Source organism: Carassius gibelio, chromosome B25 (assembly GCF_023724105.1).
Source record: "Carassius gibelio isolate Cgi1373 ecotype wild population from Czech Republic chromosome B25, carGib1.2-hapl.c, whole genome shotgun sequence".
Classification (NCBI taxonomy): Eukaryota; Metazoa; Chordata; class Actinopteri; order Cypriniformes; family Cyprinidae; genus Carassius; species Carassius gibelio.
Genome location: NC_068420.1, coordinates 2623578 through 2635882, shown reverse-complemented (window position 1 = coordinate 2635882; position 12305 = coordinate 2623578). Strand labels below are relative to the sequence as shown.

Genomic DNA, 12305 nt, shown 5'->3' with positions numbered 1-12305 from the left:
GAAGTGCCGATCTGAATCAACCGAGTCGCGAACAGGCTCCGAAGTGCCGATCTGAATCAACCGAGTCGCGAACATGCGCCGAAGTGTCACCCTGAATCAACCGAGTCGCGAACAGGCTCCGAAGTGCTGATCTTAATCAACCGAATCGCAAACATGCTCCGAAGTGCCGATCTGAATGAACCGAGTCGCGAACAGGCCCCGAAGTGCCGATCTGAATCAACCGAGTCGCGAACAGGCTCCGAAGTGCCGATCTGAATCAACCGAGTCGCGAACAGGCTCCGAAGTGCCGATCTGAATCAACCGAGTCGCGAACAGGCTCCGAAGTGCCGTTCGGAATCAACCGAGTCGCGAATAGGCTCCGAAGTGCCGATCTGAATCAACCGAGTCGCGAACAGGCTCCGAAGTGCCGATCTGAAAACTTCAACCAAAGAATGTAAAAAATAACTCTATTTCTCTAATAACTCTACAACTCTATGAAAGACCTAGATCACGTATCTAAAAATAAATCGCTATAGTAAAAGAGAAATAATGAGAGGAGTGAAGTTTCCTACCCAGCCGGCACATGACCGACCTTCAACGTTGAAATATGGTTGAAATAAGGTCAGTTGTGGTTTCAACGTTGAAACAACGTTGATTCAACGTTTAAAGCTGAATGGTTGAAAAACATCCAGCACATGACCAACTTTCAATGTTGAAATATGGTTGAAATAAGGTCAGTTGTGGTTTCAACGTTGAAACAACGTTGATTCAACGTTTAAAGCTGAATGGTTGAAAAACATCCAGCACATGACCAACTTTCAATGTTGAAATATGGTTGAAATAAGGTCAGTTGTGGTTTCAACGTTGAAACAACGTTGATTCAACGTTTAAAGATGAACTGTTGAAAAACTTCCAGCACATGACCAACTTTCAACATTGAAATATGGCTGAAATAAGGTCAGTTGTTTTAATGAAACAACGTTAAAAATGTTTAATGCTAAATGGTAGTTAAAGGTTAACAAGCTTTTAAATTATTTATATTAAATTATTTAAATTAATTAATTATTTTAATAGCATTTTAAAATATTTTAGTCATGATACCTATTCTAAAATCTAAAGGTATATGTTAAATATTATCATCATTAACAACAATAAAACTATATACATTTCGCTGCTTTATCACACTGAAACAACTCCCATTGGTAGTTGTATTTTATTACTTCTATCATGATTGGTTAATCTGGCTGTCATTCAGGAATCTGGACAATGAATCGGTTCGCGCCTTTCTACATTTAAAAATATGACCGTTATTGTCGTCTTTCTGTGAGTGAGGCGGCTAACTGTGAGCTGCTGCTCGTTATAACTGACTGCTCTATCGGTCCCGAATTATTTCATATTTGCCTGTACATTTTTTATTTATTTTGAGCGAATTTGAGTCGTGACATGTCAATGGAGAACAAAAACTATGAACACAAGAAGGGTCAGGTGTTCTGCGAGGTCCTGAAAACATCCTGGCAAAATGAGGTAAGAAAATCGCTAACGTTATCTTTATTATCTTTTGAAAATAGTAAAGTATTACCAGAGTTTACAAATGGGTAGTTTAAAGGACATGTAATCTGCAGATGAATAAATACCCGTGTGTCTATTTTTGCATTGCTTTATCACAGCTGATCAAGTTAGGTGCTCACCTAATGTGTTGCTGGTAAGAGAGATTTAGAGACGGTTTAGAGATTTTCCCATATTTTCTTAATATGTATCCCATGCATTAGGTGTGTTATATATGTTTGTATGCTTATAATAGTTTCAAAGTGTTTTCTGAAACATATAAGTGCAAATGTCTGTATTTAAATAATATAATTTTAATGAATTAATGAAAATGAATAAATAAATAAAAGGATTGTTTAAAGCCATGGTTCTCAAAGTGTCAGGCCCCCTTTAGTTGTTATGCAGGTGAATCACTAAATTAAACTAATTAATGTTAATACATTTTAACTTAATCTTTGCTTAAGGTTTTTTTTTTTGCACATTTAAGTATGTTAGAGTTAAAGTACAGTACAGTTTTGTAACTTTTGTTACATAATTACATTTAAAATTACATTTTAATTTAAACTTTTTTTTATTTACCTGTGTATGTAAGCACAGTTGTAGTGTTAATGTTCAAACTGTATTTACCATGGTAAAGTGTCTGACAACAATAAATATTCTTATTAGAATAAAACTGCCTCATTTTTTTAACTGTAGAGCTGTAGCTGAATAGTTTGGCCTACTACGCTGCTGAAATGTAATGTTGGTCATTATGGTGCAACTTAATATTTAATAACAAATATTTTCTGAAGTGGTACTTGGTATAAAAAGTTTGAGAACCAGTGGTTTAAAGAAATGGTATAATATGAAATCCTGCTTTTTAAGAACTTTTCAGTAAACCATTTCTTCTTTCCCCTTGTAGAGTCATCGAGGATCCAGTTTATTCTTGAAACATTGGTAAGAAATTGTTCATCTGCTACATTGCACTGTCACTTCTGCTAGAGATGCTTTGACCTTTTGTGATAGGTTTTGATTGTACTTAGTTTATTAAAAATTTACTGAATTAGATTTTATTTGTTTTACTACACTGTATTACTAGTGTTTTGATTAAAACAGTGTAACTGGGGGTTCTGAAAACACTGCTTGTGAATAATTTGTTAATATTGTAAATTTTCATCTGAATACATTAAATAAGTGTTTAATGAATAGTGTTGTCCACTTTGTTTCCAACCTCACTGTTACTGAACTGTAAAGTGAAAATATTGTGTGATTTATTTTGCATTCAGTTTTCAGTTAAATATATTTCACAATATCAAAGTTATTGTGAAACATTGTGGACATACCTAAACAAACTGGTTAAATCTTATGTTCCCTCCAGAAGTTTGCGCTCTGCAAGTGAACGACTCCTTGTGGTGCCATCCCAAAGAGGTTCATAATCACTCTCAAGGACCTTTTCCTGGACTGTGCCCAGCTGCTGGAATCACCTCCCAATCTCAATCCGAACTGCTGAGTCTTTACTCATTTTCAAGAAACATTTTAAGACTCTTCTTTTTCACCGGAACTTAACCAACTAATGCTAGCACTTTTCCTTCTTTTCTTTTCTTTCATATTAAAAAAAAAAAAAAAAAAAAAACCTGGCTATGCGTTCTGTACTAGACTAACTGAGACTTGTCATAGCACTTGTATCCTGTTGTTGTTCGCTTGTACACCTGACTGCTTCTGTTATTCTCATTTGTAAGTGGCTTTGGATAAAAGCGTCTGTTAAATGATTAAATGTAAATGTTTCTACAGGACGGTACAGAAAGTGCACAAGTGGGAGAGAGTGGAGGGGACGGCGTCAGAATGGACCTAGCGCTGGGACACTTTCAAGGATCACCCGAAGCACAACCACACTGTATACACTAAGGCTGCTGGTTCTAACATTTTAGAGTGCCCTGCGGTAGAAATCTCATTCTGCATTCCCCACGGTAAAGAAGACACAGTCCGGGGGGGTTCCCATTAGAAATCAACTGGTTGAAGGTTCCCTGCTCGTACTGTGCAACACATTTTCACTGCACAAATGTGCACAACTTGAAATGAGACACATTACTAAAACATGTTTTTGACAGAAACTGTAGTTTTCCACCAAAATAAAAGATCCACTGGTTTCAGTCATAAAGGTACAAGGGTTTGTCTTGTAAGTGCTGAAAAAAATATGCATTTATGTGCCAAATTATTTTACAAAAACCTTTAAATATTATTGTATTTGGATTGTTCTACTACATGTTTTTAGCATTACCTCCATGCATACTCCGCATAATAAAGTGTGGGATTATTTTCATCTGTTTTATACAGTATGTTTCCAAAATTTAACTGCTGTTTGACAATTTTGAGCATGTGGTAGTTTATTGAAGTTGTTTGTAAAGCCATTGCTGCCAGTCATTAGATTTTTAGCCTTGCATGTACCCTGTTGATCTAAATGCCAACTAGGATCTAGGTGTATTTACACACGGTGCAAGGTAACAAGGAAACAACGGCGTGTTATCAACGCTGATTAACTTTTCAAAATCAACACCTCATTCAGCTTTCATCCCAGGGCTGCAGCACGACCCTAATTCACCCATCATGCAGGTAAGACGGTGAAACAGCGTCGCGATTTCAACGGTGAATCCACGTCGTGATTTCAACGTTGATCCAATTTGCAAAATCGAAAGGTTATTCAACGTTGATTCAACGTCAGGATTTCAACAGTGAATCAGCGTTGTGATTTCAACCATACATCAACGTCACGATTTCAACGGTGAATCAACGTCGTGATTTCAACGTTGATCCAATTTGCAAAATCGAAAGGTTTTTCAACGTTGATTCAACCATGGTACCTGACGTTGTTTCAACGTTGAATCAACGTTGAAATGCCGGCTGGGACTTCCTGCTTCGATGTCATGATCTGAATTTAAAAAAAATCTCAAACGTGCTCCGAAGTGCCGATCTGAATCAACCGAGTCGCGAAAATGCTCCGAAGCGCCGATCTGAATCAACCGAGTCGCAAAAATGCTCCGAAGCGCCGATCTGAATCAACCGAGTCGCGAACAGGCTCCGAAGCGCCGATCTGAATCAACCGAGTCGCGAACAGGCTCCGAAGTGCCGATCTGAATCAACCGAGTCGCGAACAGGCTCCGAAGTGCCGATCTGAATCAACCGAGTCGCGAACATGCGCCGAAGTGTCGATCTGAATCAACCGAGTCGCGAACACGCGCCGAAGTGTCGCCCTGAATCAACCGAGTCGCGAAAAGGCTCCGAAGTGCCGATCTGAATCAACCGAATCGCGAACATGCTCCGAAGTGCCGATCTGAATCAACCGAGTCGCGAACAGGCCCCGAAGTGCCGTTCTGAATCAACCGAGTCGCGAACAGGCTCCGAAGTGCTGATCTGAATCAACCGAGTCGCGGACAGGCTCCGAAGTGCCGATCTGAAAACTTCAACCAAAGAATGTAAAAAATAACTCTATTTCTCTAATAACTCTACAACTCTATGAAAGACCTAGATCACGTATCTAAAAATAAATCGCTATAGTAAAAGAGAAATAATGAGAGGAGTGAAGTTTCCTACCGTTGTGCTGTATTTGGTCCTCAGGCGCGTCTTCACCTCGCTCACACGCGCATTTGCAACGCTAAATTAATCATCTTTGCTAATTATTATACATTTACTTCATTGTCAGCTTCAGGTACTTCATTTATCATTGTTCAATGAACTGTTTGAAACAAAAAAAAGGTTGTATTTCAGTAATAATTCAAAATTATCAAAATAAAATAAAATAAAATAATGGTTTCAATTTTAATATCCTTTAAATATAATTTATTTCTGTGTTTGTGCAGCTGTATTTTCAGCATCATTCCTCCAGTCTTCAGTGTTACATGATCTTTAGAAATCATGAAATTATGATGATTTATTAATACAATTATTACTAGTTGTGCTACCAAATATTCTTTTGGAATCTGCGATAATGTTTTCAGGATTCTTCGATGTATAATTTTTTTAAAGAACAGCGTTTATTCAAAATATAAATCTCTTCTAACAATATTAATCTTTGATATCACTTCTTATCAATGTAACACATCCTGAATAAAAGATTCTAAGATCTAATAAAGAATACAATTTCTTATAAAAAAAAAAGAACGGATGAAAATTTACTGAGCCCAAACTATTGAACTGTAGTGAATATTGTTAGAAAATATTTATATTTTAAATAAAAGCTCTTCTTTTTAACTTTTTATTCGTCAAAGAATCCTGAAAAAAGCATCACAGATTACAAAATAATATTTATCAGCAAAACTGTTAATAATTCTAATAATAAATCATCATATTATTCTGATTTCTGAAGATCATGTGACACTGAAGACTGGAGGAATAATGATGAAAATACAGCTGCACATCACATGAATAAATTACACTTTCATGTATATTAAAATAGAAAAATGTTAATAATATCTTACAATATTACATGTTTTCCAGTATTTTTGATCAAATAAACGCTGTCTTGATGAGTAAAATAAATTCTTGTAAAAAAAAACAAAAAATCATTCTGATCCCAAACTCTGACCGGTAGTGTGTGTTTGTGTGTATGTGTGTTTATATTTATATATATATATATATATATATATATATATATATATATATATATATATATATGCCCACTAACACACTAGGCAAGGCAAGGCAAGGTTATATACATAGTACATTTCATACACAATGGTAATTCAAAGTGCTTTACATAAAAGAAAGTAAATTAATAATAAAGAAAAATTATAACACAAATTAAACAAGCAATTTTAAAACTTTTAAAATGATTAAAAAATTTACTTAATTTAAAATGAATTTAAAAACAGTTACAAAATTCGTTTACTTGAAAAAAAAAAAACAGTGAAAATATAGTGCAATCAGTTCGGACATTGCAGAGTGCTCATTCAATAAATGCACAGCTAAACAGATGAGTTTTAAGTCTAGATTTAAATGTGACTAGTGTTTTAGCACATCTGGTCTCTTCTGGAAGATGATTCCAACTGCGAGCGGCATAGAAACTAAAAGCAGATTCCCCTTGTTTTGTGTGAACCCTTGGTATTTCTAACTGACTCGATCCTAATGATCTGAGTGCTCTGTTAGGTTTATATTCAGTGAGCATATCTGCAACTGCAGTTTTTAAGGAGTTTGGAAATGTCCCAGAAAGAAGTGAAGTGTTCACCACTTCTAAGAGATCTGCTTCTAAGCAGTTAAGCACACTGTTGAAAAAAGATGTGGGAAGTGTGTCAAGATAGCAGGTTGATGATTTTAGGTGCTGCACTGTGTCTTCCAGAATGTTGCTATCAATTGCTTCAAAAATAGATAGTATCTTTTTGATATTGTGGCTGAATCTGTCTGACCTCTGCATTACTTGAGGATGTGCTAATCGCCTTCCTGATATTGATGATCTTCTCAGAAAAGAAGGATGCAAACTCATTGCATTTGCTGTCTGAGAGCATTTCACTGGGAATCTGACTTCAGTCTAAGTCTCGTAACTTTGAACGCTCCTCTGGTTTCAGTTGTGTTTTTGTTTATTTTGGTGACGTATAAATAAAATCTTCCCATCTGCCTGCACTTGAGTCTTCGCCTCTTGCGATCCGTGACACTACGTCCTTAATAACAATGGATGAAAAGTTTAGAGCCCTACTGATGATTAAGTCTAGAGTGTGTCCACCTTTGTGTGTGGGTCCATGTCCATGCTGAATCGACAGGTAAAAAAAAAAGCCTCAAGTCCAAATATTCATTTATCACCAATTAACTATTGGACAAACACTTCCTGCTTCGATGTCCTGATCTGAATTTAAAAAAATCTCAAACATGCTCCGAGGTGCCGATCTGAATCAACGGAGTCGCGAAAATGCTCCGAAGCGCCGATCTGAATCAACCGAGTCGCGAACAGGCTCCGAAGCGCCGATCTGAATCAACCGAGTCGCGAACAGGCTCCGAAGTGCCGATCTGAATCAACCGAGTCGCGAACATGCGCCGAAGCGCCGATCTGAATCAACCGAGTCGCGAACAGGCCCCGAAGTGCCGTTCGGAATCAACCGAGTCGCGAACAGGCTCCGAAGTGCCGATCTAAATCAACCGAATCGCGAACATGCTCCGAAGTGCCGATCTGAATCAACCGAGTCGCGAAAATGCTCCGAAGCGCCGATCTGAATCAACCGAGTCGCGAACATGCGCCGAAGCGCCGATCTGAATCAACCGAGTCGCGAACATGCGCCGAAGCGCCGATCTGAATCAACCGAGTCGCGAACAGGCTCCGAAGCGCCGATCTAAATCAACCGAATCGCGAACATGCTCCGAAGTGCCGATCTGAATCAACCGAGTCGCGAACAGGCCCCGAAGTGCCGTTCGGAATCAACCGAGTCGCGAACAGGCTCCGAAGTGCCGATCTGAATCAACCGAGTCGCGAACAGGCTCCGAAGTGCCGATCTGAAAACTTCAACCAAAGAATGTAAAAAATAACTCTATTTCTCTAATAACTCTACAACTCTATGAAAGACCTAGATCACGTATCTAAAAATAAATCGCTATAGTAAAAGAGAAATAATGAGAGGAGTGAAGTTTCCTACCGTTGTGCTGTGTTTGGTCCTCAGGCGCGTCTTCACCTCGCTCACACGCGCGTTTACAACTCTAAATTAATCATCTTTGCTAATTATTATACATTTACTTCATTGTCAGCTTCAGGTACTTCATTTATTATTGTTCAATGAACTGTTTGAAACAAAAAAGGTTGTATTTCAGTAATAATTCAAAATTATCAAAATAAAATAAAATAATGGTTTCTATTTTAATATCCTTTAAATTTATTTCTGTGTTTGTGCAGCTGTATTTTCAGCATCATTCCTCCAGTCTTCAGTGTAACATGATCTCTAGAAATCATGAAATTATGATGATTTATTAATTCAATTATTAATAGTTGTGCTACCAAATATTATTTTGGAATCTGCGATAATGTTTTCAGGATTCTTCGATGTATAATTTTTTTAAAGAACAGTGTTTATTCAAAATATAAATCTCTTCTAACAATATTAATCTTTGATATCACTTCTTATCAATGTAACACGTCCTGAATAAAAGATTCTAAGATCTAATAAAGAATACAATTTCTTATAAAAAAAAGGAAAGGATAAAAATTTACTGAGCCCAAACTATTGAACTGTAGTGAATATTGTTAGAAAATATTTATATTTTAAATAAAAGCTCTTCTTTTTAACTTTTTATTCATCAAAGAATCCTGAAAAAAGTATCACAGATTACAAAATAATATTTATCAGCAAAACTGTTGATAATTCTAATAATAAATCATCATATTATTCTGATTTCTGAAGATCATGTGACACTGAACACTGGAGGAATGATGCTGAAAATACAGCTGCACATCACATGAATAAATTACACTTTCATGTATATTAAAATAGAAAAATGTTAATAATATCTTACAATATTACATGTTTTCCAGTATTTTTGATCAAATAAATGCTGTCTTGATGAGTAAAATAAATTCTTGTAAAAAAAAAAAAAAACAATCATTCTGATCCCAAACTCTGACCGGTAGTGTGTGTGTGTGTGTGTGTGTGTGTGAATGTGTGTTTATATATATATATATATATATATATATATATATATATATATATATATATATATTAGTATTGTTCAAAATAATAGCAGTACAATGTGACTAACCAGAATAATCAAGGTTTTTCGTATATTTTTTTATTGCTACGTGGCAAACAAGTTACCAGTAGGTTCAGTAGATTCTCAGAAAACAAATGAGACCCAGCATTCATGATATGCACGCTCTTAAGGCTGTGCAATTGGGCAATTAGTTGAATTAGTTGAAAGGAGTGTGTTCAAAAAAATAGCAGTGTGGCATTCAATCACTGAGGTCATCAATTTTGTGAAGAAACAGGTGTGAATCAGGTGGCCCCTATTTAAGGATGAAGCCAACACTTGTTGAACATGCATTTGAAAGCTGAGGAAAATGGGTCGTTCAAGACATTGTTCAGAAGAACAGCGTACTTTGATTAAAAAGTTGATTAGAGAGGGGAAAACCTATAAAGAGGTGCAAAAAATGATAGGCTGTTCAGCTAAAATGATCTCCAATGCCTTAAAATGGAGAGCAAAACCAGAGAGACGTGGAAGAAAACGGAAGACAACCATCGAAATGGATAGAAGAATAACCAGAATGGCAAAGGCTCAGCCAATGATCACCTCCAGGATGATCAAAGACAGTCTGGAGTTACCTGTAAGTACTGTGACAGTTAGAAGACGTCTGTGTGAAGCTAATCTATTTTCAAGAATCCCCCGCAAAGTCCCTCTGTTAAAAAAAAGGCATGTGCAGAAGAGGTTACAATTTGCCAAAGAACACATCAACTGGCCTAAAGAGAAATGGAGGAACATTTTGTGGACTGATGAGAGTAAAATTGTTCTTTTTGGGTCCAAGGGCCACAGGCAGTTTGTGAGACAACCCCCAAACTCTGAATTCAAGCCACAGTACACAGTGAAGACAGTGAAGCATGGAGGTGCAAGAATCATGATATGGGCATGTTTCTCCTACTATGGTGTTGGGCCTATTTATCGCATACCAGGGATCATGGATCAGTTTGCATATGTTAAAATACTTGAAGAGGTCATGTTGCCCTATGCTGAAGAGGACATGCCCTTGAAATGGTTGTTTCAACAAGACAATGACCCAAAACACACTAGTAAACGGGCAAAGTCTTGGTTCCAAACCAACAAAATTAATGTTATGGAGTGGCCAGCCCAATCTCCAGACCTTAATCCAATTGAGAACTTGTGGGGTGATATCAAAAATGCTGTTTCTGAAGCAAAACCAAGAAATGTGAATGAATTGTGGAATGTTGTTAAAGAATCATGGAGTGGAATAACAGCTGAGAGGTGCCACAAGTTGGTTGACTCCATGCCACCCAGATGTCAAGCAGTTTTAAAAAACTGTGGTCATACAACTAAATATTAGTTTAGTGATTCACAGGATTGCTAAATCCCAGAAAAAAAAAAATGTTTGTACAAAATAGTTTTGAGTTTGTACAGTCAAAGGTAGACACTGCTATTTTTTTGAACACACCCCTTTCAACTAATTGCCCAATTGCACAGCCTTAAGAGCGTGCATATCATGAATGCTGGGTCTTGTTTGTTTTCTGACAATCTACTGAACCTACTGGTAACTTGTTTGCCACCTAGCAATAAAAAATATACTAAAAACCTTGATTATTCTGGTTAGTCACATTGTACTGCTATTATTTTGAACAATACTGTGTATATATATATATATATATATATATATATATATATATATATATATATATATATATATATATATATATATATATATACGCCCACTTACACACTAGGCAAGGCAAGGCAAGTTTATATATATAGCACATTTCATACACAATGGTAATTCAAAGTGCTTTACATAAAAGAAAGTAAAATAATCAAAAAGAAAAATTATAACAAAAATAAAATAAGCAATTTTAAAAATATTTAAAATGATTAAAAAATGTACTTAAAATGAATTTAAAAACAGTTACAAAATTCGTTTACTTAAAAAAAAAAAAAAAAAACAGTGAAAAGTCTTCCCATCTGCCTGCGCTTGAGTCTTCACCTCTTGCGATCCGTGACACTACGTCCTTAATAACAATGGATGAAAAGTTTAGTGCCCTACTGACGATTAAGTCTAGAGTGTGTCCACCTTTGTGTGTGGGTCCATGTCCATGCTGAATCGACAGGTAAAAAAAAAAGCCTCAAGTCCAAATATTCATTTATCACCAATTAACTGTTTGACAAGTACTTCCTGCTTCGATGTCCTGATCTGAATTAAAAAAAAATCTCAAATATGCTCCGAAGTGCCGATCTGAATCAACCGAGTCGCGAAAATGCTCCGAAGCGCCGATCTGAATCAACCGAGTCGCGAACAGGCTCCGAAGTGCCGATCTGAATCAACCGAGTCGCGAACAGGCTCCGAAGTGCCGATCTGAATCAACCGAGTCGCGAACAGGCTCCGAAGTGCCGATCTGAATCAACCGAGTCGCGAACATGCGCCGAAGTGTCGCCCTGAATCAACCGAGTCGCGAACAGGCCACGAAGTGCCGTTCTGAATCACCCGAGTCGCGAACAGGCTCCGAAGTGCCGATCTGAATCAACCGAGTCGCGAACAGGCTCCGAAGTGCCGATCTGAATCAACCGAGTCGCGAACAGGCTCCGAAGTGCCGATCTGAATCAACCGAGTCGCGAACAGGCCCCGAAGTGCCGATCTGAAAACTTCGACCAAAGAATGTAAAAAATAACTCTATTTCTCTAATAACTCTACAACTCTATGAAAGACCTAGATCACGTATCTAAAAATAAATCGCTATAGTAAAAGAGAAATAATGAGAGGAGTTTCTTACCGTTGTGCTGTGTTTGGTCCTCAGGCGCGTCTTCACCTCGCTCAAACGCGCGTTTACAAAGCTAAATTAATCATCTTTGCTAATTATTATACATTTACTTCATTGTCAGCTTCAGGTACTTCATTTATTATTGTTCAATGAACTGTTTGAAACAAAAAAAAGGTTATATTTCAGTAATAATTCAAAATTATCAAAATAAAATAAAATAAAATAATGGTTTCTATTTTAATATCCTTTAAAATATAATTTATTTCTGTGTTTGTGCAGCCGTATTTTCAGCATCATTCCTCCAGTCTTCAGTGTTACATGATCTTTAGAAATCATGAAATTATGATGATTTATTAATACAAT

The 12305-nt window shown here is 36.7% G+C and overlaps 1 long non-coding RNA gene across 1 annotated transcript; it reads left to right on the top strand.

The window, feature by feature from the left end:
• Nucleotides 1–553: 553 nt before the first annotated feature.
• LOC128014684 (uncharacterized) lies at nt 554–3936 on the top strand. The gene is made up of 3 exons (XR_008183621.1): nt 554–1503; nt 2426–2460; nt 2882–3936. It is a non-coding gene; the product is annotated as an uncharacterized LOC128014684 (long non-coding RNA).
• Nucleotides 3937–12305: the final 8369 nt, after the last annotated feature.